Source organism: Meriones unguiculatus, chromosome 21, assembly GCF_030254825.1.
Source record: "Meriones unguiculatus strain TT.TT164.6M chromosome 21, Bangor_MerUng_6.1, whole genome shotgun sequence".
In the NCBI taxonomy this organism is placed as follows: Eukaryota; Metazoa; Chordata; class Mammalia; order Rodentia; family Muridae; genus Meriones; species Meriones unguiculatus.
Window position 1 is genome coordinate 45661841 of NC_083368.1, and position 22909 is coordinate 45684749.

The following is a 22909-nucleotide window of genomic DNA, read 5'->3' on the forward strand; positions in this document are numbered from 1 at the left end:
TAGATACTGCTGAGGGACCAGGAATGAGGTTCCCTGATTAGATAGGGAGAAATGATCATAACTCAGTAATGAAGAGGGGGAACTATCAAGGTGGCTGGCTTCTTGCTTACCCACCTGACCTGAGACAAAAGTGTGGGCATTTAACACAAAGGCCTTATGGCCTTTTCCTCTTGCCTGATGGCCTGGCTGAGGATGGGATCAGGACATGTTATGTAGCAGTTATGGGCCAATTAGCCATCAGGATTAGGAGAGAGAGGCTCTTTAAAGATGTTACAAAACGCTATCCCTCAAAAAAAAAAAAAAGCCTTTCTGCAATTGCTGATTTTGTCTGCTCCTCTTTGCTGTCTTCAAGACTTCTTCACTGCTATCTGTTACAGTCAAGATTATTCCTGCCTTTTAATTCTTTAACTGGCAGAGAAAAAAACCTCCATGTTACCTAGATGGTAACGTGACTTTAATTAATAATAATAATAATTTTACGTAAAGAGATAGACATATTCATTTCAATTCTCTACAAATTTGCAACCATCTCTGCGCAGCAAAAATACACTTAGAAGTTCATTTGTTCGGCTTACCATTTCCTTTTCCACCTATCAAAGCATCACTGCAGTATTACAATAAAAAAGCTGTCAGCAATGAACAAACAAGAGTATTAAAAACGTCATCAGTAGCTCCTTAACTTACATAACAAGTCTTAGTTCCAAATTACTAACACTTAAATGTTTAAAGGTAAGGTGAACATATAGTTTTATGATTGTGAATAATTTTATACTTTATAGTTCTAATAATTCAAAAACATTACCTTTGATGATGACTTAGGGCTATCATCTGTAAGAGTCAAGCTCTCCATCTGCTCCTTGCACACTTCTTCTGTTTACTTGCACTTCTGAAGAAAGCCAAGCTATATAAACCACAATTTAGTTCCTCTTTTTAGTATTACATTCACTTTTCACATTCACAACTACACTAAGCAACATTTAACAAACCATGGTTTAAATAACTGGCAATTGCAAAAACCAGCACACTTTTTTATTGCTTCTTTTATTAACTATTATTTTATTAACATCATAAATATACAAACAAAAGTTAGTGGCACTTGCTGTTTGTTTGCTCTCTGGGATGTGTGGCTGTCTTCTCTCTGCAGTGGGGAACAACAGCATGCAGAACACAAAACAGACACAGTGGGAGTTTACTTATCCAAAGAAACCAGTTATCAGCAGAAAAAGGCCTGTCTGTCATTGACTAGTTTTGAATCACTGTGAACAAGTCACTGAAGCAGCCTAAACTTACTAACCCATGTGCAAAATGAAAAAGAAAATACTTTCTCTGAACCAATATAACAAAGTTGAGTATCGAATAATTTGTCACCATTATTCAAGGATAGAAGCATATTCTGTTCTTCTCTAAATTCCTGATCAATTAGTCAAGGGTCTTAGATTACAATGAGTAACAACCACCTATTTAGTAATAGGTGAATGACGATTCCAAAGCCCATGGCAATAACTCTTTCAGCCCTCCACCTGTAGCTCTGCTTCACAGAAAAACTGAGATGTTCATTATGAAGTAAATTGCTTGTAAAGTGTTACATTCTTTGTAATGTATTTAATCCCCTTTTATCATCTAGTCACTGAAGAGGCAGCTGTTGAACAGAATAGACACAGTCTCTGCTATGATGGGCAGAGCAGTGGCCATTAAAGATGTGTATGGGAGGAGGCGAGGAGAAGGATGAATTTGATATTTAAAAAAGAGGTAAAAACCACGTAGATACTTGGAATGGCTGTCCAAGCTTGGTGGGTACGGCCTGGGCAAGGGCACGGAGCATGAGTAGTCTTGTATTTCAAGAATAATATTAAAAGCATTTAGATTGAGACAACACGGGGCTACCAAGGATGAGCCAGGTCTTATGTAGACCATGACTGTGTTAGTATAAGGTAGAAGGCAGTAGAAGGTTTAGGCAAAGGACAAACATGATTTAAATTGTGTTTTCTTGTGTGTGTGTGTGTGTGTGTGTGTGTGTGTGTGGTATGGGACACATACTGCTTGTCCATGTGGATTTATGAACTATGTGTGTGACTGTCGGTGCACATGCGTGCACGAACATTGCAGAGGGCAAAGGTCGATGTCTACTGTCTTTTCTTGATCACTCTCCGTCTTTGTTTTTGGAGACAAGGTTTCTTACTGAACCTGGAGCTGATTGATTTGTGTAGGGTCACTGGAACAGGTCCAGGGATCTACTTCTCTTCATGATCCCAGAGCTGGTAATGCAGATTCATACTGCCGAGCCTGGCTTATTTGTGAGAACTTCATAGACTGTAGCAGTGTTAACTGTAGAAAAGAAGCCGGCTGGCAGGCTGAAGTCCATACTACCCTGGCCTGCAAGTCCACCAGTCAGATCTTCCCTAAGACATGTGGTATGGAACATACTGTTTTCAAAACATTCATTGGTTATTGGTGGGTTTTTTTTTTCATTTTTTTCTTTATTAATTACACTTTATTCACTTTGTATCCCCCCCGTGGCTCCCTCCCTCCTCCTGTCCCAATCCCTCCCTTCCTCCACCCTCTGCATGCAAGCCCCTGCCCAAGTCCACTGATAGGGGAGGACTTCTTTTCCTTCCTTCTGATCCTAGTCAATTAGGTCTCATCAGGAGTGGCTGCATTGCCTTCTTCTGTGGCCTGGTAAGGCTGCTTCCCCCTCAGGGGGAGGTAACTAAAGAGCAGGCCAATCAGTTCATGTCAGAGACAGTCCCTGTTCCTATTACAATGGAACCCACTTGGATACTGAACTGCCATGGGCTACATCAGTGCAGGGGTCTTAGGTTATCTCCATGCCTAGTCCTTGGTTGGAATAGCAGTCTCAGGAAAGACCCCTGTGCTCAGATTTTTTTGGTTCTGTTGCTCTCCTTGTAGAGTTCCTATCCTCTCCAGATCTGTTTCCCACTTTTTCCTAAGATTCCCTGCACTCTGCCCAAAGTTTACCCATAAGTCTCAGCATCTATATTAATAGTCTGCAGGGCAGAGCTTTTCAGAGGTCCTCTGTGTCAGGCTCCTGACTTGTTCCCTCTTTTCTCCTTCTTCTGATGTCCAGCCTCCTCTTTGCCTTTCTGGATAGGAATTGAGCATTTTAGCAATAGTCCTCCCTCTTAATTAGTTTCTTTAGGTGTACAGATTTTCGTAGGTTTATCCTATACTATACTATATAGACATATAATATGGTTATTGGTTTTTAATGTTGCAACAAAGATTGCCTTTGTTACATAACATCAGCAAGGTTAAGAACACCTGGGCTTAAAAGTCACATAATTTATAAAGTCACTTTCCCAAATTTCAGTTAGAAGTGATCCAGTGGAAAAATGACCTCTTTCAAATAAAATAGTTATCACCAGTGAAACCAGGCTGGGCCCAGAATTCGAAAGAAAAATCATTGTCCTAAAGGACAATTCAAAACCTCCTTGTCTGCTGTAGTGAGAATGGAGTCTACCCTGGAGCTTGCGGACATCTAAGCAACTGCCACCAGGACTCACGGGAATAAAATTATGAGTGAGCCCACTGTCCACACCGCTATACGATGAGAGAAGTAAACCAAGTATGATAACATTTACTAACAAGCTCAGAACATTTTGAAAGAAAGAAAGAAAAAGAAAGGAAGGAAGGAAGGGAGGAAGGAAGGAAGGAAGGAAGGAAGGAAGGAAGGAAGGAAGGAAGGAAGGATTTTGGTATGTGGCCAAGACTGGCTTTGAACTCAAGATCCTCCTATGCCTGCCTGAAGAGTGATAACAAAACAGGTATATGTCACCAAACCCACTATGTATGCATTTTACACATATCTATGTCTGACACAACCTCAAACCTATTTGAAAACTTAGAAGATGAAAGTTTAAAGACCCTAACTACCTTGTCCCAAGTCACCCAGGTAACAGGCCAGAGAGCAGGAAGCACAGTAAAGAGCTCTCCTGGCTGAGTCTTACAGGGCTCCCTGAAAGTGAGCTCCTTGCCAGGCAGTCCTGCAAAGTCACAGTTCCTGTGGACCCCGGGGACAAAGAGGGACAGTGAGGCCTGCAACACACCTACACTTTTAATGCCACAACTGCCATTCCACAGTCCCTTCTCCTGAGTGGTCCTTAGCTTTCCAGCCATTACCAACCATTTCCCTTCCATACATTAAGTTCCTGCAGAGGGGAAGGAGGGGAAGAGGCAGAGGGAGAAGGAGAAAGGAGAAGAAATGCCATGTTCATCATAGCCTTAGACATTTTTTTGGAAGATGTTACCGTCAAATGAATACTTTGAGTAATGAATGAGTTTAGAAATGGTCCACATCTAACTTTATTACTGTTATTTTTGAGTTGTTCATTCACTGGGTCAGTTTGGAAAAGAAAATAGCATTAGTCAAAATGTCTACATTAGATAATGATGCTAACATCTCCATTGTATCAGCACAATTGTTTCTCTTACTTTTTTTTTTTATTGTGTGTGTAATTCCTACTTGGAAAATGGTTTTGTTACTGCATGGGGCATGCCATCTAACATGTAGAGATAGAATAAATTTAGAAAATATCCTGAAAACAAAGGTTTCCTCAAGACATAGATACATTACATTAGATTCACAGAGGTGTGTAAACCCCCCACACACACACACTCACTCAGTCATTCAGGACAATTGGTGTTTTCATTTCTCTATTCTTGTTAATGTAGTTCCTCTTTATTAGCACTGAGTAATCTTCCAATAAGTGCCAGCTTTAGTTCTTGTTAGAAAGCCCCTGTTGACAGAGTGTGTTGGAATTAAACTGCTGACTTACTCTCATATGACTGTCCTGTGGAGTCCAAAATTTTGGGGTCTTTCATGTGACACAGTCACAAGAAGGCAACAAATGCAGAACCAAACGGACTGCGGTTTCAACGGACTTTCCACAGCCCATAGAGTGCGCTGGACCTGTAGGTCTCGGATCTGTTGTATCTTTCCTGGATTAGTGAGTGAGCCTTACAGTCCATGTGGGAAGACAGCAGGGAGATCTGTTAACTCCCCGGCTGCATCTTAAATGCTAAGGACTAGCCTGAGCAGGAATGCTTCAACCCCGGTAGAACGCAACGAGAGGCAACAAACGCTGCTCCGAGACAGCATGGCATGCGTCGTCCTCGCGGAGCTGGAGGCCACTCTTCAGGCTACACTTCTCAACCATCCATCTTGTCTGTTTGGCAAGATTTAGAATGGCGATGGAGACAAACCTCTGAGGGAGATTTGCTAGAGTAGTTAATTGTGGTGGGGAGGCCCACCCTGGCTGTGAGCATGACACCATAGGCTGAGGTCCCTGAGAGAAAAGGAGAAGGGACTCCCCTCATCCTGACTCTGGATGCAATGTGACCAGTTGCTCCACTGCCTGCTGTCCTGGCTTCCTGGCCATGACGGAAGGACTTTGGCCTCAAGCTCTGAGCCAAAATATGCACTTCCTTCCTTCTACATGTATTTTTGCTTTGTTTTATTGTTGTTTGCTTTGTTGACTATGTGGGTATGCTTGTGTGTGTGGTGTGTGTGTGTGTGTGTGTGTGTGTGTGTTTTCCCGTTGGTGAATATACTTGTGCACACACATGCAGATCAGAGGACCGTCTTGGGTATCATCCTCATCAACGCTGTCCACGTTCTTTTTTGATTTCTTATTGGGTTTCTTATTGGCCTGTCACAAAAACAAGAATGGGAATTTAAGTGACCCTCTATTATTGTATCAGGACCTATTTGTCCTTTTACATCTGTTAGTGTTTGTTTGTTTGTTTGTTTATGAACTTGAAATCCCTCCGATTTGCAGCTGTTATTTTCAATTGTTTTATCTTCTTGATGGAATGTTCACTTTTCTAGTATGGAGTCATATTCTTTGGTACCTTTGACTCTTTGGGTTGAACTATTTGTCTTAGTTACTGTTCTATTGTATAAAGAGACACCCTGACCAAGGCCTGCCTGGAAGAAGGACGTTACTGCAGGAGACCTTCGAACTTCCATAGCCTTGCCTCACTTCCAATTTGCTTTCTCTGCTTCCTCTGTGCAGCTGGGCTCTAACCTCTCAGCTTCCTCCTTTAGCCATGTGTTGCCATGGCGCCCTGACCATTATGGATTCTGTCTCTGGAACTGTAAACTCAAGCAGACGTTTCCTTCTACCGGATGCCTTGGCCAGGGTATCTTATCACAGCAACAAAATTAACTGACCTAGAAGTTGGTGGCAAAGTGGGAAGTTGCTATGAAGAACAGGTTGGTTTGTTGTTGTTGTTTCGAGAAATGTGAAAGATTTTGGAGCTTTGAAGTAGGAAAGTGAGCTCTGCAAGCAGAGCTTAAAGGGTCATTCTTGTGGAAGCCTAGAAGACAACAGCGGTGGGGGCAATGCAGATGGTGCAGCCTTGGTTCATGAGGGCGGGGGTGGGGCAAATACCATGAACAACTGGGCTAGAGCCATCCACGTGAGCTGTTTGGCACAGAATCTAGCTCTTTTCTGCCAGTTTTTCTTGTTGGTGTTTGTTTTGAGACAGGATTTCTCTGTGTAACCTTGGTTTACAGGGAACTCATTTTGTAGATAAGGCTGGCCTCAAACTCAGAGATCAGCCTGCCTCTGCCTCCCAAGTTGGGACTAAAGGTGTGCACCATTACACCCAGCATGCATTTCTTGATCAGTTACATGTGGCTGAATTGAAAGGTAATAGAGCAATTTCTTCAGTGGAGGAAATTTCAAGACAGTGTAATGATGAGTCCATGGAATCATCACTACTGATAACTCTTCTGCAGCTCTTCAATGAAATGATCAAACTGGGCAGAGAGAAATATAAAGTGTTTAGTTTGGCAAGAAAAGGAGCACTGGGAAGCCTGAAGTTACAGCTAAGGCTAGTGCTCAGAAAGAAACTACACTGTTTTTTTTTCTTAAATTTATTTATTTTTACTACAGTTTATTCACTTTGTATCCCAGCTGTAGCTCCCTCCTACATCCCCTCCCAATCCTACCCTCTCTCCCTCATCTTCTCCCATACCCCTCTCCAAGTCCACTGATAGGGGAGGTCCTCCTCCCCTTCTCTCTGTCCCTAGCCTATCAGGTCTCATCATTGTCTGCATGTCTGCAATATATTCCTCTGTGACCTGTTAAGGCTGCTCCCTATTCAGGGGGATGTGATCAAAGAGCCAGTCCCTGTTTCCCTTAGTAAGGAACCCACTTGGAGACTGAGCTGCCATGGGCTACATCTGTGTAGGGGTTTTAGGTTATCTCCATGCATGGTCCTTGGTTGGAGTATCAGTCTCAGAAAAGCACAATTAGGCTAAGCTCTGCACTGGGACAAAGGGAAAGACTCCACCCAGCTAAGCTTCCAACTTGGGAAATAGTGCTTATGCGCTTGTCTGCTCCTCTGAAATAGCAAACTGAAGACACCGCTGCAAGTGTGCTTGTCCTGAGTGTGCTCGTGTATACATCAGCTTAAGAAGATAAAGATAATTCTATTGTATTTAACAGCCTTAGTTAGTTAGCAATGATTCTTTTCAAGCCCTGAAATGTATAATTCCTGGCCTTTGTCATTCCTGTTGGGAGGTCTGATGTTATTCTGAGTGTTTGCCCTTGTGAGTGACCTGATCTTTCTCTTCTCACTTTCAATCATGTTTCTTACTTTTTCTTGGTTTTACACTTCTATAATCTAAATTAAAATACAGCATGGAGAAGTTGTTCTATAGCCACATCTATTTGGAGTCCTAAATACTTCTTTTCTTTCCTAGATCTGGGAAATTTTCTGATACAGTTTTATATACCTAGGTTTTCATAAGTGACCTTTCTTCTATTCCGTTTTCTAGGTTTGATCTCTTTATTACATCCCAGAACTCTTAGAGACTACATACTCCTTTATTTAATTGTTCTTAACAGATGCCCGCATATAGAACATGTTCTATCTTTTTATCCATCCTTGATAGACTTTTTCGGTAATTTGTCTAGTCTAATGATAATAATTTCTGCTGCATGTTTATTTGATTCACAGAGTTTTTCATTTCTAACCTTTTGTTACTTTTCAGATATCTTTGCTTTTGCGTGCATGTGGCTTTCTTTACCAGGTCCTTTCTTTAATCATCAGCTTGTTTTTAATCATCTAGGAAGATACTGATCACCTTTGCAAGTAAGCTTTTGAATGTTCTTTCACCATCCCAGTACCTTTGCACTCAGCAATCAAGCTATTATCCTTTGGAGGAGTTGTGCTGCTTTACTTGTCATCATTGTGTCCTTTGACTATCTCTTCGTGTTTACGTGGTTTCTTCTGCTCTCAAAGACTCAATCCCCAGTTTCCCTATAGAGGAGAAAACAAACTGCCCTAGCAGCAACAACATCAAAGCAAACAAGATATTAAAAATATACTTAAATTCACAGTTATCATCAATTATTCATCTAAGCTTCTGAGTGAACCACAAAATGACCATAAAAGAGAAAATATCAAAGCTAATGTAGTATGAACTATGAAATATAAAATTATTTAAAGTAAACGCAGAAATAGTAAATGAATGAGAAAAATGATGGAGGCAGAGAAGGGGGCCATATAAAGAAGCAAGATTAAACAGAAGACAGGACAAATAACAGTTGTAAAGAGAAAGCACTCAACACGAGCAAGGCAGCGCTGAAAGCAATTGCACACAAGGAGCATTATACAGGCTGAGCAGATTGTGTTCACATATTTAGAAAAGCACAGTCAGGCAGACACACACACACACATACACAACAAAAATGAGTCCACAAATTTGAAAGAGAGTGGGAGGTATTGGAGGGTAGAATGGAAAGGAAAAAATGATGTAATCACCTATATACATGTGTGTGTGTCCTATATACATGTGTGTGTGTGTGTGTGTGTGTGTGTGTGTGTGTGTGTGTCAAACAAGAGATGAAGAAACAGATTGACCATTAATGAAGAAATATGCAAGCCAAGTCAGCAAGGTAAAAAGAAAAGAGACTGGGCATGCTCTTAAAAACTAAATACGAACCCCATTTGTAATTTCAGCACTCCACAACTGGAGTCCAGAGGATTAAGAAGAGTTCAAGGAACTTTGCCATTAGCAATATGGCAAACTTGAGGCCAGCCTGGGCTACATGAGAGCTTGTCTAAAAAATTAAAACAAAAGAAAATCTAAGTCAGAATTCTATTACAAGCCCAGTTAGAAGAAAAAAGAAAAAAGGGAGAATAAATGCAAAGTGTGGGAGAGGTTTCTTCCAGAATCTTTACAGATTGGAGTCTACAAGTGAACACAGGATTGAGTGCTGGGGTAGCTGAGCAGGCAGGTCCGTGTCTGTGTGGTTTAACTGGTTACCAGCCTGACTGTGCAAATGTCAGGCGTCTACTAGAGTTGCGTTCACTTCGAGGAGCTCAGACTCCACACTCACTCTGAGGTGCGAGGCTAGCTCGTAGGCTACTCCCCTCCGTACAACCCCAGTCTGAGCCAAGCCTCTTGCTAAGGAGTGTCAGCCTCTGGCCCTCCCGCTAGGATTTTCTCTGGGGTTGTGACAGCTTGACCTCCATCTCCCTTTGTGATTGTTGCACTTTCTCAGGCCTCAGGGTAACTTGACCTTAAACAATAGACTCCTTCTCAGAGGACATTTAGCCCTGGCACACTCCAGTCCCTTGAGTGACAAAATGCCCCTAGTCTCCATTGCCAAAGAAATTTCTGTCTTCCCAGAAGTCCCCAGGGGAGCGGAGGATACAGGCTGGAGAGAGTTGTGGGTCTGTGCTCTGGCAGAGCTGCTGTCCAATCAGGTTTACCTTTACTTGAGCCTTCTGTTCCTCTCTCTGGGAATCACCTGTGGCTCACTTCTTTTGCTGAGTTGCCCTTCTGTTTTCTTTACACTTTTGGGGTTCCTGACGCTACACCACATTTTTCTTGGAGTAGGGTAATCCTGACTTGTGGTTCATTGCATTACCCGAGGCAAACTCTGACAACCTAAGCATTCCAGAACTGCCCCTGTATCCCAGAACTGCCCCTGTATTCCAGAACTGCCCCTGCATCCCAGAACTGCCCCTGTATTCCAGAACTGCTCCTGTATTCCAGAACTGCCTCTGTAATCCAGAACTGCCCCTGTATTCCAGAACTGCCTCTGTAATCCAGAACTGCCCCTATATTCCAGAACTGCCCCTATAATCCAGTACTGCCCCTGTATCCCAGAACTGCCCCTGGAATCCAGAACTGTCCCTGTATCCCAGAACTGCCCCTGTATTCCAGACTGCCCCTGTATCCCAGAACTGCCCCTGTATCCCAGAACTGCCCCTACATCCCCTTCCCTCCACCTTCTAGAGTTTATGAGGTCACAAATTATTTTTATCCCAAAGCATTGCTTAACCTAACAACCTGCCACACATTCTTCACCTGCTTAGAAAAGTCGGCTGGGAGATCATTGCTGCCCATGCTTTAAATAATTACATTTTAAAACAGAAAAAGTCTTGAATAGTTTGTTATTTTTGGTGGCAAATACACTTCCACACATATGTGAACAAGCATACACAGATACCCTGTATCTGTCATACTTTGTTATATAATTTTCCAACTGTTTTCTCCCAGCACACGATCTCTTCACTTTGTGGTTAAGTCTTCATTTCACTCATAGGTTTATTAGAATTAATAATTTCTTAAAGTACTTTAAACAAAATAGATAAACATCTATGGCTCTTCCACTAGATCTCTAAACTTTTATTAAATTCAACTGCAGTGAAGTTGTTAAGAGAACAAATTATATTAAAACCAAAATAAACAGTCATGAGTGTTTCTCATCAGAAATCATGGAATTTTAGAAACCGAGTGAAGAATATTGCAAGTTCAAGGCCACCTGGGCCACATGGGAAGATCCTGTTTAAATATACAAACGTAAAAAGGACAGTTAAACTAATTCCGTGTTTTGTCATGTCCACAGCATTTCAGCAACCACAGTGCACATATAAAGTACATGGATACCAATAAAATTGAAATTAATATGAATAAAAGTTAATTTTCAAGTGTATTTGTAGAAAGCGTTCTGATGTCCCTGTATGGTGACAGAAAATACTTACTGCAGAATAAAGAGTATACTGTTCTTCTCCATTAGGTGGCAGCAAAGTTCTTCCATACTGTTAAGTTTTTAAAACTGTCTTTCATCTCCATGCACAAAGATCTGAGACTCAGTTATTCTTTCTCAGGAAAAGAGACTCCACAAACACTGAGATTAGTGATGTATAGAATTTACAGGTTTACTGGTTGGTAGAGGAGACAACTTTTAAATTAAAAACAAAAAAAAAACAAAAAAAAAAAAACAGAATTATTTTAGTCCAGTTTTAGAACATCAGGAGGCTGCCTTTCCTTGTTTCAGGAATCCAAGGCCCTAAATCACCACAATGTATCATCAAAATTACCCCGATTGTCTAAAAGTGTATAGATCAAGTGAGAGTATCAACACCCTTCATCTCCAAGGTTACGAGGTTTCTAAAATTCACTTCTTCCTATTTCATCAATATCCTCGGGTGTGACAGAAAGGAGTCTGAACAGAAATAGGGGCTGGCCCCAAGGGAGAAGTCTGCAACACTTGCAGTGTGAGAACTTCCTCCTCTGAGATAAGGACTCTGCTCAAAGGAAGGGTGGGTCACAGGAGTGGCCGTTCTGTGCTCTGTAGGCAAGTCCTAGACCAACATACTTTTAGGCTCTTAGACGCATCTGTCTCAGAAGAGACAAGAGAACTCATGCCATGGACGAAGCTCTGGCATCAAACTCAGTATTCAAAGCCTTTCCTCCTCAGCACCACACACCCACTTTCCCACCCTCCAAATCCCTCTTGACCTTTAAATAAATGAAAACACTGTATTATTTCACATAATAAACAGAAGGATTTAATGTATTGTATAAAGCGAAGGTCAGGGGTTTCCCACCCCAGTATTTTCTTCCTGGTTCCACTATATCTTTCCATTGTATCTTTCGCCTTAGACATTCTAAGCTTTATTCTTCCCTATAATCATTGTCGCAGTAGTAAATTCTATGATCACTTTGTTATTTGACCACACTAAATGAAACAAAATTTTCATGCAATAAAACGCTTCAGTTCTAAAGTTACAGTCTGATGACCTCTGGCAAATGAATGTGTTAATGCAAGCACTGTCCTCACCAAGACGCAGAGCGTATCTACCTTTCACCTGCCAAGCGAACCCCAAGTTGAGCAACATAAAGTGCCTTATATTCATCTGTGAGGTTACCCGGAAAAAAAAAAAAAACAAGAACAAAACAGCCACCTCCCATGAATGTCACACCGGGGTAAACCTCAAAGGGTTCTCTCACAGAACAAATGAACTCCCATGACTGACAAAGAGATTCCAGCCCTACCCAAGCTTAGCTACTTCCTGCTTGTGTCATAGTGGGAAAAGGGACAGAGACATTCTGTTACTGTGTGATTGTACTAAGATTACAAGAATATAGAGGATTTTGTTTTCATTTAGCTTTCTAGTTTTCCAAAACTCAAATAATATATTCATGTTAATATTAATATGAAAATTCAAATTAAATACTAAAATATTTTAACATACTATATATAGTTTTACAGCTACTTATTTAGTATTTTTATGTTTTGCCACTTTTAATAGACAATTTTCTCTATCCTTCACAATATATAAAGAATTCAAGAAATTAGACACCAACAAACCAAATAATCCAATTAAAAATGGGGTACAGATTTAAACAGAGAATTCCCAACAGAGGATTATCAAATGGCAGAGAAACACTTAAAGAAATGCTCAACATCCTTAGTCATAAGGGAAATGAAAATCAAAACAACACTGAGATTCCATCTTACACTGATCAGAACGACTAAGATCAAAAATTGAAGTGACCAGGGAGATGCAAATCAAAACGACCCTGAGATGAATAACTCAAGTGACAACACATGCTGGAGAGGTTGTGGAGAAAGGGGAACCCTTCTCCATTACTGGGGAGAATGTAAACTGTAAACTGGGGGGAATGTAAAAATCAATCTGGCACTTTCTCAGACAATTAGGAATAGTGCTTCCTCAAGATCCAGCTGTACCACTCCTAGGCATATATCCAAAAGATGCTCAAGTACACAACAAGGACATTTGCTCAACCATGTTTGTAGCAGCTTTATTTTTAATAGCCAGAACCTGGACACAACCCAGATGTCCTTCAAAGGAGGAATGGATGCAGAAATTGTGGTATTTTTACACAATGGAATATTACTCAGCAATCAAACATGAGGATATCATGAAATTTGCAGGCAAATGGTGGGATCTGGAAAAGATCATTCTGAGTGAGGTATCCCAGAAGGAGAAAGACACACATGGTATATACTCACTCATATAGTCCTATAAGATATGATAAACATAATGAAATCTATACACCTAAAGAAGATAAACAAGAAAGAGGACACTGGGTAAGATGACCAACCCTCCCATTTAGAAAGACAAATGGGATGTGCATTGGACATAGGAGAAAAGAAGTAACAGCACAGGAGCCTACCGCAGAGGGCCCTGAAAGACTCTACCTAGCAGTGTATCAAAGCAGATACTAAGACTCATAACCAAACCTTTAGCAGAGTGCAGAGAATCATATGAAAGAAGGGGGAGTTAGTATGACGTGGAAAGGATAGGAGCTCCACAAGGACCAAATATATCTGGCACAGGGGTCTTTTCTGAGACTGACATTCCACCAAGGACCGTGTATGGATATAACCTAGAACCTCTGCTCGGATGAATCCCGTGGTAGCTCAGTAACCAACTGGTTTCCCATAGTAAGGGGAACAGGGACTATTTCTGACAGAAACTCAATGGCAGGCTCTTTGACCTCCCCACCCCACAAGGGAGGAACAGTCCTGCTAGGTCATAGAGGAGGACTTTGCAACCAGTCCTGAAGATACCTGATGGAAGGGGAGGAGGTCCTCCCCAATCAGTGGACTTGGAAAGGGCCAGGGAGGAGATGAGGGAGCAAGGGAAGGTTTGGGATACAGAATTAATAAAATATAACTAATAGTAAAAAAATATTTTTAAAAAAATTGAAGTGACAACACAAGCTGCAGAGGTTGTGGAGAAAGGGGAACCCTCCTCCACTGCTGGTGGGAGTGCAAGCTTGTACAATTACTTTGGAAATCAATCTGATGCTTTCTCAAAAAATAGGGAATAGGACTACCTTAAGACCCGGCTATACCACTCCTGGCATCTACCCAAAAGATGCCCTATCATTCAACAAGGATATTTGCTCAACTACGTTCATAGCAGTTCTATTTGTAATAGCCAGAATCTGGAAACAACCTAGATGTTCCTCAGTGGAAGAATGGATGCAAAAATTATGGCACATTTACATAGTGGAATACTACTCAGCAATTAAAAACATGTTCCCTATTTTAAACAAGAGTCGTCGCTACAGACAGAGCACCATACGTAAAATAGTTTTGTCTCAACTATTGCGTTTTCACCAGCTCTAATCTGAGATCCTCACTGGCCATAAAGTCTTGTCTTCCATTTCAGCCCCGCCATATCCCTGTCATTTCCTTTCATTTCTCCTGTTCAGTGTAAGTGCACACATGCCGGTGCTCAGCTCCCTTTCTCCATCTCAATCAGGCCAGGATCCCCTTGCCTTAAGGAATGGTGCCACCCACAGTGGATGAGTCTTCCAACCTAAAGGAACATAATAAAAATAAACTGTTACAGACAACATTAATATTAACCATCACAAGGATAGTGAACAAAATTCTCTAGTGAAGAAAAACCATCAATCTGCTGATATGAAGGCTTTGGAAAAGAGATTAAACAGTCCCGCCATGTCTAAAAGGTAAAGGAACAGTTCAAAATGCTATTGACAAACATTACTGCAGCTGTTTTTCATTTGAGACACAGCATGGCACACCGTAGCTTCCACGGTGAGATGGGTTTTTGTTTGTTTTGTTGTTGGTGTTGTTTTTCTTTGTGGGGAGATGTTTCAAGAGCAGAGGGTGGATATGAAGGGAAGAGAAGATGAGTAGGATTGGGTTGCAGGATATGAAATTCACAATCAATGATTTTTTTAAAAAATAGAAACCTGTGTTCTATCTTTAAACGAAGAAAGAAAGAAGAAAAGTGGTGCAGAGGAGCCCATGGAGTCTGAAGCCCCAACCAAGGACAATGCAGGGTCTGGACCTAGGTCCTCCACTTATAAGTAGCTGATGGTCATCTTAGGTTTCATGTGGGCCCAGTAGTTAGGGCTGAGATGAGGATATTTCTGACATGGACTATGTTGCCTGGTTTTTAATCACTTTCCCCTGATGGAACTGCTCTACCAGGATTCCTACAAGCATTTCTCTCACTGGCTGCTGGTATTCATCCATCCTTTGGCTGGGGTCAGGAGGAATTTGAAGTAAAAGAACTATCAATTTCTGCCCACATCAGTTAATATTGAAATCATGTAAGTAACTTTCTCACCATGCTTATGCCTACATCCCTCCCTCATCCCCAGGCTGTGAGCCCAGATTAGAAAGAGTGAAGTAGTACTCACTTGTGTTTATGTGTTAAGAAAGTTCTACACAGGATTCTGAAAAACAGCTGCCTTATAAATATGTTGATAAACAGCTGTGTCCACTAACAAATGAGGTCCTAGAAACACAGCAATAAATAACAGTTACAATAAAAAGCAGTTACAACCACTGTTTTCCTGGGATTTGAAACATATTACAACATAAGAATTAATGCTCCTTATAATGTAGGAAATGACAGGGAAAAAAAGATGAATTAGTCCTGTCTTAGGTATTTAAAAAGTTAAGTCATTAAAGGAACTAAAATAGGCTGAAAAGATTATTCTAAGAGCACTTTTTGCTTGATGATCTTCCGAAGGACCTGAGTTTGGTTCCCAGCACCCATATGGAGGCTTATAGTCATTGTAATGCCTGTCCCAGGGGACCTATCATTCTCTTCTGTCCTCTACAAGCACAGCACACACGTGGTCCACAGGTATAAATACAGTCGAAACACCCATACACATAAAATACACATACCTTCTTAGAAAACCCAAATAAATAGTTACTATTTGGCAAATAGAGCCAAATGCTGATTTCAACATATAATGATATTCTCTTGAATATAATATTGTATAGTCTATTGTATATAAGCTCCAACAGGGAAAACTTGCTAGGATAAATGTCAGATCATCTTAAAATACAAGCAGAGGGAAGAAGGGATCACTGAAGCTTATGATACAGAGCAGACTAAAAAGAACTGACATACAGAAACACTTAGATTCTCAGAGGATACATACCTTGCAGGAGACAAGGACTTACTTTTTTTTTTTAACAATGTGTTTCTTCTCGATTGTCTTTAAGGATATGACCCCTAGTATGTGAGCTATGATCAATCAGATGGTCCCATACCCATGAGTATATGGCCAACACATAATTAGACTTAGAAGGTTATGTTTAAAGGTTTAAGACTAGAAAGATGGCTCAGCAAGTAAGAGGATTTGTTCTTGCAGGTGGCCCAGATTTAGTTCCCAGCAAAATGGTCTGTAATTCCAGTTGCAGAGGCTTCCTCTTTTGAATGATTCCCTGAAACTGGGATTGCGATTTGGGTTATAAGAACCAAACCTGAGTCACCTGCAAGGGCAATGAGTGCTTTCAAAGACTGATCCATCGTCCCACCTCAAAATCTCTCCTATTTTTAAGGAAGCCAATGAAATGGGATTAAGACCCACCTTAAAAGCCTGTTTTAGACTTGATAACCATTTTAAAGAGTCCGCATTCAAATACAGTCCATTCCAGATCCTTGGAAGTCAGATCTTCCTGATATCAATAGGGAAGGGTCACAACACATGAGGCTAGAGATTCCTACTGCTGAGTAGTATTGTCTTTCAGAAATCTGTCCTCTTGACTCTTTCTCTATCTGGACTAGATCTCCTTCCTCAGAGCCTTTTAAGTAGGTTATGGATTCCTCCAGCATAGCACAATCTCTGTTTCTTGACTTAGTCTCTTTTCCTCATTGTAGCCCTTCCCTTGTTCCTTCTACATAGCCAGCACTGGACCCTCTTATGTAAGACTCCTGAGGCTGTACTAAAGGATAGCCTGGCTACAGGAAAGTCCAGATAATCGAGTTTGGACACTGAGTTTTCATTTGAGCATGCTGACTTCAAAAGCAAGGAATTGGAAATACAGGCATGAGACTCAGTGGAGAAAACCATGGTTAAAAAGTTGTTTTGGTGAATGGCTATGGACATGTAGAAAGTGTCTATAATAAAAGTGCTTGCTGTGAGGATGACAGAATAACCTTTAAGGAAATGTGACTGGAGAATTTGGGGTCCCTGCCAGGGCTCTCATTAATTTTAGAAGAAAGCTAGAGCAAAAATTATTAGCTGTAAATCTTGGTATCTGTCAGGAGGAAGGAGATGGAGAAAAAAAAAAGAGAAAAACCCATGGTTTTGAGTTAGGTATATATGTTTGGTAATCGGCCACATGGCCAAAAGGATATAGCTTCAGATAAAGAATGAAAAGGTACAAAGTATTAAGGAAAGCATGCTTAGATTCTGTCTAGCATTTAAAAGAAAGAAAAAGAAAAAGAAAAGGTTTCTTGGGGGGGGGTTGTTTTTGTTTTTTGGTCAGGACTCAGAAAGGTGGGCAGACAAAGGGTCTCACAGCAATTCTGTAGAGACTGATAGAGGGCTGGGGTTTTGGGAAAGAAATGCACATTATCTTATTAAGGGAATGATTATTTCTCCCATCTCGTCAGCCTGGCTGTGGAAAAATCAGCTTTTATAAGGGGTGGTCCTTTGGCCAAGTGATTAACAGGCCTAGCTGGATTAACTGTTATGATTTGAGTTATCTGGAATGCTTGATCTCCACCAAAGGACAGCACTAAATTCTATTTTTGTGACCAGGAGAAAATAGCATTATGGGATAACAAAGCCCTGATCAAATGTACTAAAATATTCCACTTTTGAAGGGCTAGCTGTAACAACACTACAAAGATCGAATTTCAAAAAAAAAAAAAAAAAAAATGGAGAGTAAGCATAATCCATTTCCATTGTAAAAGCCCAGAGATACAATTCCAAAGCTGTTCACCAGAAGGGAATAGTGACTGGACCTGGGTTTCAGTTCACCTTCATATTCTGCCTCCAGACAGGAGTGATCATTTAGGAGGTGAAATGAAACCAGAGGCAGATGCTGAGATTCATAGCCAAACTTTGGGCAGAGTGCAAGGAATCTTAAGAAAGAAGTGGGAAATAGTAAGACCTAGAGAGGACAGGAGCTCCACAAGGAGAGCAACAGATCCAAAAAGTCTGGGCACAGGGGTCTTTTCTGAGACTGATACTCCAGCCAAGGAGCACTCATGGAGATGGCCTGGATCCCCTGCATAGAGGTAGCCCATGGCAGTTCAGTGTCCAAGTGGGTTCCATAGTAATGGGAACAGGGACTGTCTCTGACAGGAACTGATTGGCCTGCTCTTTGATCACTTCCCTGTGAGGGGGAAGCAGCCTTACCAGGCCACAGAGGAAGACAATGCAGCCACTCCTGATGAGACCTGATAGGCTAGGATCAGAGGGAAGGGGAAAAGGACCTCTCTTATCAATGGACTTGGGGATGAGCATTGGTGGGGAAGTGGAAGGGAGAATGGGATTGGGAGAGGAGGAGGGAGGGAGCTACAGGGTGATTACAAAGTGAATAAACTGTAATTAATAAAAATAAAAATAATAATAAAAAAGTAAAAGAACCCAGAGCTTCCTTCTGAAACTCTGGGTCTGAGAACTGAGATATTTTTGGAACCATTGAGCTCAGGGTCCCTACACTACCTGGCTCTACAGTTTTTATCTCCTGGCCTCATCAGAAAGACAATGCTTCAAAACAAGGGAAAAAAAGTCAGAAATGTGAACAGAAGAGAGAGAGAGAATGATCTCCATTTGCATCCGTGCTGTTTACCAGAAGCTCCAGGATGACCTGTCTTTACTTCACATCGCCAGCAGGGGTCTTCCACCTTAACCATCGGGCAGCACCCTTTTCCAGCTAAGATGTCTGTTGAGCACAGAGAGACTGAGGGCTCTGTGACAGCATCTGTTGATTGAAATAAGTTGAGGTTTAGATGACTGACTTCAAGTGGCTTGTTGGGTGTCCTTTCCTGACCTCCAGGGAGTGTTCTGCACTGGAAACACTAACACAGGAATAGATGCTTCGTCTTTAATTTAAGAAACATCAATTAGTTTTTGTTTGTTTTCTGGCCTGCTAGAAATAAAACCCGGGCCTTTGGGGTGTTAAGTAAGGCCTGTAAAATGGATCCTCACCTCCCACCTGTAACACTGCAATGAAAGGCAAGCTTTTGTCTCGGGAATTTGGACGTGTTCTGTGTTTATGGGGTATTGACAGAACAATACCCACCGAGATACTCAGGTCCTAACTCCCAGCCTCTGTGAATATGCTCTCTACATGAAAAACAGAAAACTGTTAGATATGATTCAGGTTAAAGATTTAAAATGTGTAAGTTATACTCAACAATCCAGGTTGGTCTAATATCTTCAACTTTTCCCAGAAAAGCAGAAAACTTCTTCCCAGATATTATAGAAAGAGCATTTTGGTAGAAACTGAGTCAGAGAGATTTGAAGTTGCTGACTTTGACGATGGAGTAAGGCATACATGAATCAAAGGACTCAAACATCCATAGAAGCTGATACAGCAAAGAAATCTACTTTCTCCTGTGCCCCCCGGAAGGCACCCGGCTGGCATGTGGAAAGCCCTGTAGGACTTCGGACCTTCAAGACTGTAACACAATACACTTGTACTCATTTAAGCCATCAGACCTAGAGTGATTCATTCCACCAGCAACAGAAAACTTAGGTTGCCACTTGAATGAATTATTTATCAAGGAATATTTGTGCTCATGTGTATGTGTGTCTTACAAAGTAGAGAATGTAAAACACATCAAAATTAAAGAAAGAGAGATTCTGGAGTTGGTGAACTTAATTAAAGTCAAAAGTACAGTAGAGGTGTTGAAATCTGGGAAGATAGAAGACAGAATCAGACAAGTGAAGCATAACTAAATTGAGATTTTTTTCAGTCTGAGAAACAACAAAAATGGAAATTTAACAGAGATACAAAGACATCTATGGCTTCATCAAGTATATAACATGAAACATTCTTCAGGACAGATCATAAAATAATTCTCAGTAATATAAAGGGATTAAAATTATATACAAGGATTTCTCTCAGTATGACAGAACAAAATAAAAAATCAGTAACACAGAGGGATTTGGGAATTTCACATACATTTTCAACTTAAACCATGCATTTGAACCACTGAAATATTTGCCTACTAGAGTCAAACTGGCTAATCCTTTAGAGAACTGGTGATGAGCTAGATGCTTAGAACCAATGCTAACCAGAGGCTAGGAAGAGCTGTTGTGTTTAAGTCTCAGATGTTTTCATATCTATCCCTGTGGGGGGGGGTGTTTCCTTGTCAACTTGACACAAGCTAGCATCATCTAAGAAGAGCGAACCTCCACTGAGACACTGCCTCCATCAGAGCAGACTATAGTCAAGGCTGTGAAACATTTTCTTGGTTAATGATTGAACTGGGAGGGCCTACTCCATCATTGCCATAGCCATTCCCAGAGAGATGGTCCTGAGTAAGGTATAAAAGAAAGCAAACTTAGCAAGCCATGGAGAGCAAGCCAGTGAGCAGCACTCCTCCATGGTGATTCCTGCCTCCAAGGCACCTCCAAATTGTCCTTCACCAAGAATCTGCTATTTTTGTACTCTGAGGATGGATAGATGAGTAGCTCTTTCCCCTCAGCTTCCCTAAACTTTGAGTTTTACTGACCTTACAGTTGAAAAATGTGAAACACACCATAGCTTGACTTGTAATTCTTTTGTTGTAAAAGAAATCGTGGAGTTGAGTTTTTACTATAAACCAGTTTTTCATGTCTTTCCACATTTTTCTTCTTGGATTAATGATACCTTTAAAGAGTAATTTCTTGATTCTCAGTTCTGTAGAATTACCACCTTTCTGATTTGCTTGTTTTCTGATTTTCCTCATGGGACTTTTATCACAAGGTTTTTAAAAGTAATCAGTTTTGTCATCTTGAAAATAGCTACTGCATGTTTGAAGAAAGAACTTTTCCAATTTAATTTTGAAGAGATGCTCTTATTTTTTTTCCATCTAGTACTTAAAGGATTTCATTTAAATTGATGTGTTTAAATTGGTATATGGTTTAAGAGGATCAAATTTCATCATTTGCTAAACGGAGCTATTTCAGAGCTCTACAAATGTATGTGTCCTAGTTTGCTTTGTTGCTGAGATAAACACCACAAACAAAAGTAGCTTGAGGGGAAAAGCATTTATTTCATCTTATCCTGTGCATCTTCAAAGGTAGCCAGGGCAGGAACCCAAGGCAGGCACCTGGAAGCAGGAACTGAAGCAGAGGCCATGGAGAAACCTTTCTTCCTGGCTTGCTCTACAGAGCTTGCTCAGTTTTCTTTTCTTATACAATCTAGGACAATCTTGCCAGAGGGCACACCCTCAGTTGGCTAGTCTTTTCCACATCAATCAACGAGAAAATACCCCTACAGACTTGCCTATAGGCCAGTCTAATGGAGCCATTTCTCTATTGAAATTTCCTTTTCCTAGATGACTCCAAGTTGACAAAAACAAAATGAAACAACAACAAACTAACCAGGACAGCAGGATAGAGATGTAGTCAATCAATTTAAACCGTGAATTCCAGTGTGTGAACTAATGCATGACTTTATCCTCTCTGCTGACCATGAGCATCTTAGCCATTTCTAGTGTTCTCTTATAATGAGTAGCACTGATATTGGCATGCTCACACATATTTTATTTTAATGTCTATAGCACCTGCTGTTTATCACTGTGCCTTAACTGTGTAACTGAAATACACTTAACTATTTTGTACTTCCTACCTATTATTTTCTCTCTAGTTCAGTAGTTCTTAACCTCCCTAATGCCATGACCCTTTAATATAGTTTCTCATGTTGCAGTGACCCACAACCATAAAATATTTTTATTTCTAGTTCATAACTGTAATTATGATACTGAATAGTAACGTAAATGTCTGATATGCAACCTCTGTGAAAGGTTGTTCAACCCCCAAAGGGGTTATGATCTGTGGGTTGAGAACTGCTTTAGGAAATCAGAGAAAAAAGAAAATGTAACATCTTTGGGCCTCATGACGAATACATCATGAGGAAAGAAATATCAGTAGAAAATAAAATGATATTATGCAAATAAAAATTAATTTTAATGTAATTAGCATCTTATTATTGGCCAACAAAGGTAACACAAAATTTGTCATTTGTTTTCTCTTAGCTCAACAAAAACAGAATCAAGAGAATAAAATAAATTGAACACATTTTTTTTGCCATATGCCAAGTTTTTTAGGTTTTAAGACTACAGAGACATTAAACATTAACTTCCCCCACCCCCCAAACAAACAAACAAACAAAAACAGCCAAGTCAACTAAGTCACTGGTTTTTGATATTTTTGGAGTGTTGGGTATGTATGAACAGTGATACAACTCTGCAATAAATCAAAGCATGCAATATGATGACAAATTTGTTGTCATTATTTGGCATATCTTTCACATCACTATTTTGATTAATCCATATATTTAAACAACAGGGCCATACAAGTTGCTACATTCTTATATAGTAGAGGCAATGTTATGCCTTTCAAAATGCATTCCCAGGAAGATTTTTTTATCCAGGGATTAAAAGTTGTAGGTGGATGGAATTCACATCTCTTTCTGAACTATAATTGATTTTCTTTCTTATTCAACGATCACATTAAGAGCTACACTAAAATAGCCACCAATAGGCTGGGGCTGTCTCTTCTTAGGGCTGACAAAATTCGAGAAAAATAAATCAGCAACTTTTGCTCATACTGAGACTTACCAGAGACTTTTATTTATATTATGGTTAAGAGGCAATCTTTAAATATAGT

The 22909-nt window shown here is 40.5% G+C and overlaps 1 protein-coding gene across 1 annotated transcript in view; it reads right to left on the reverse strand.

Annotated features, from left to right (window-relative positions):
* The window catches only part of Tfec (transcription factor EC), a 169671-nt gene extending 168803 nt beyond the window's left edge, over window positions 1-868 (reverse strand). The window contains exon 1 of the mRNA XM_060373741.1: window positions 803-868. The gene's annotated coding sequence lies outside the window, so the exon portion shown is untranslated. The remainder of the gene's footprint in view (window positions 1-802) is intronic.
* Window positions 869-22909: the final 22041 nt, after the last annotated feature.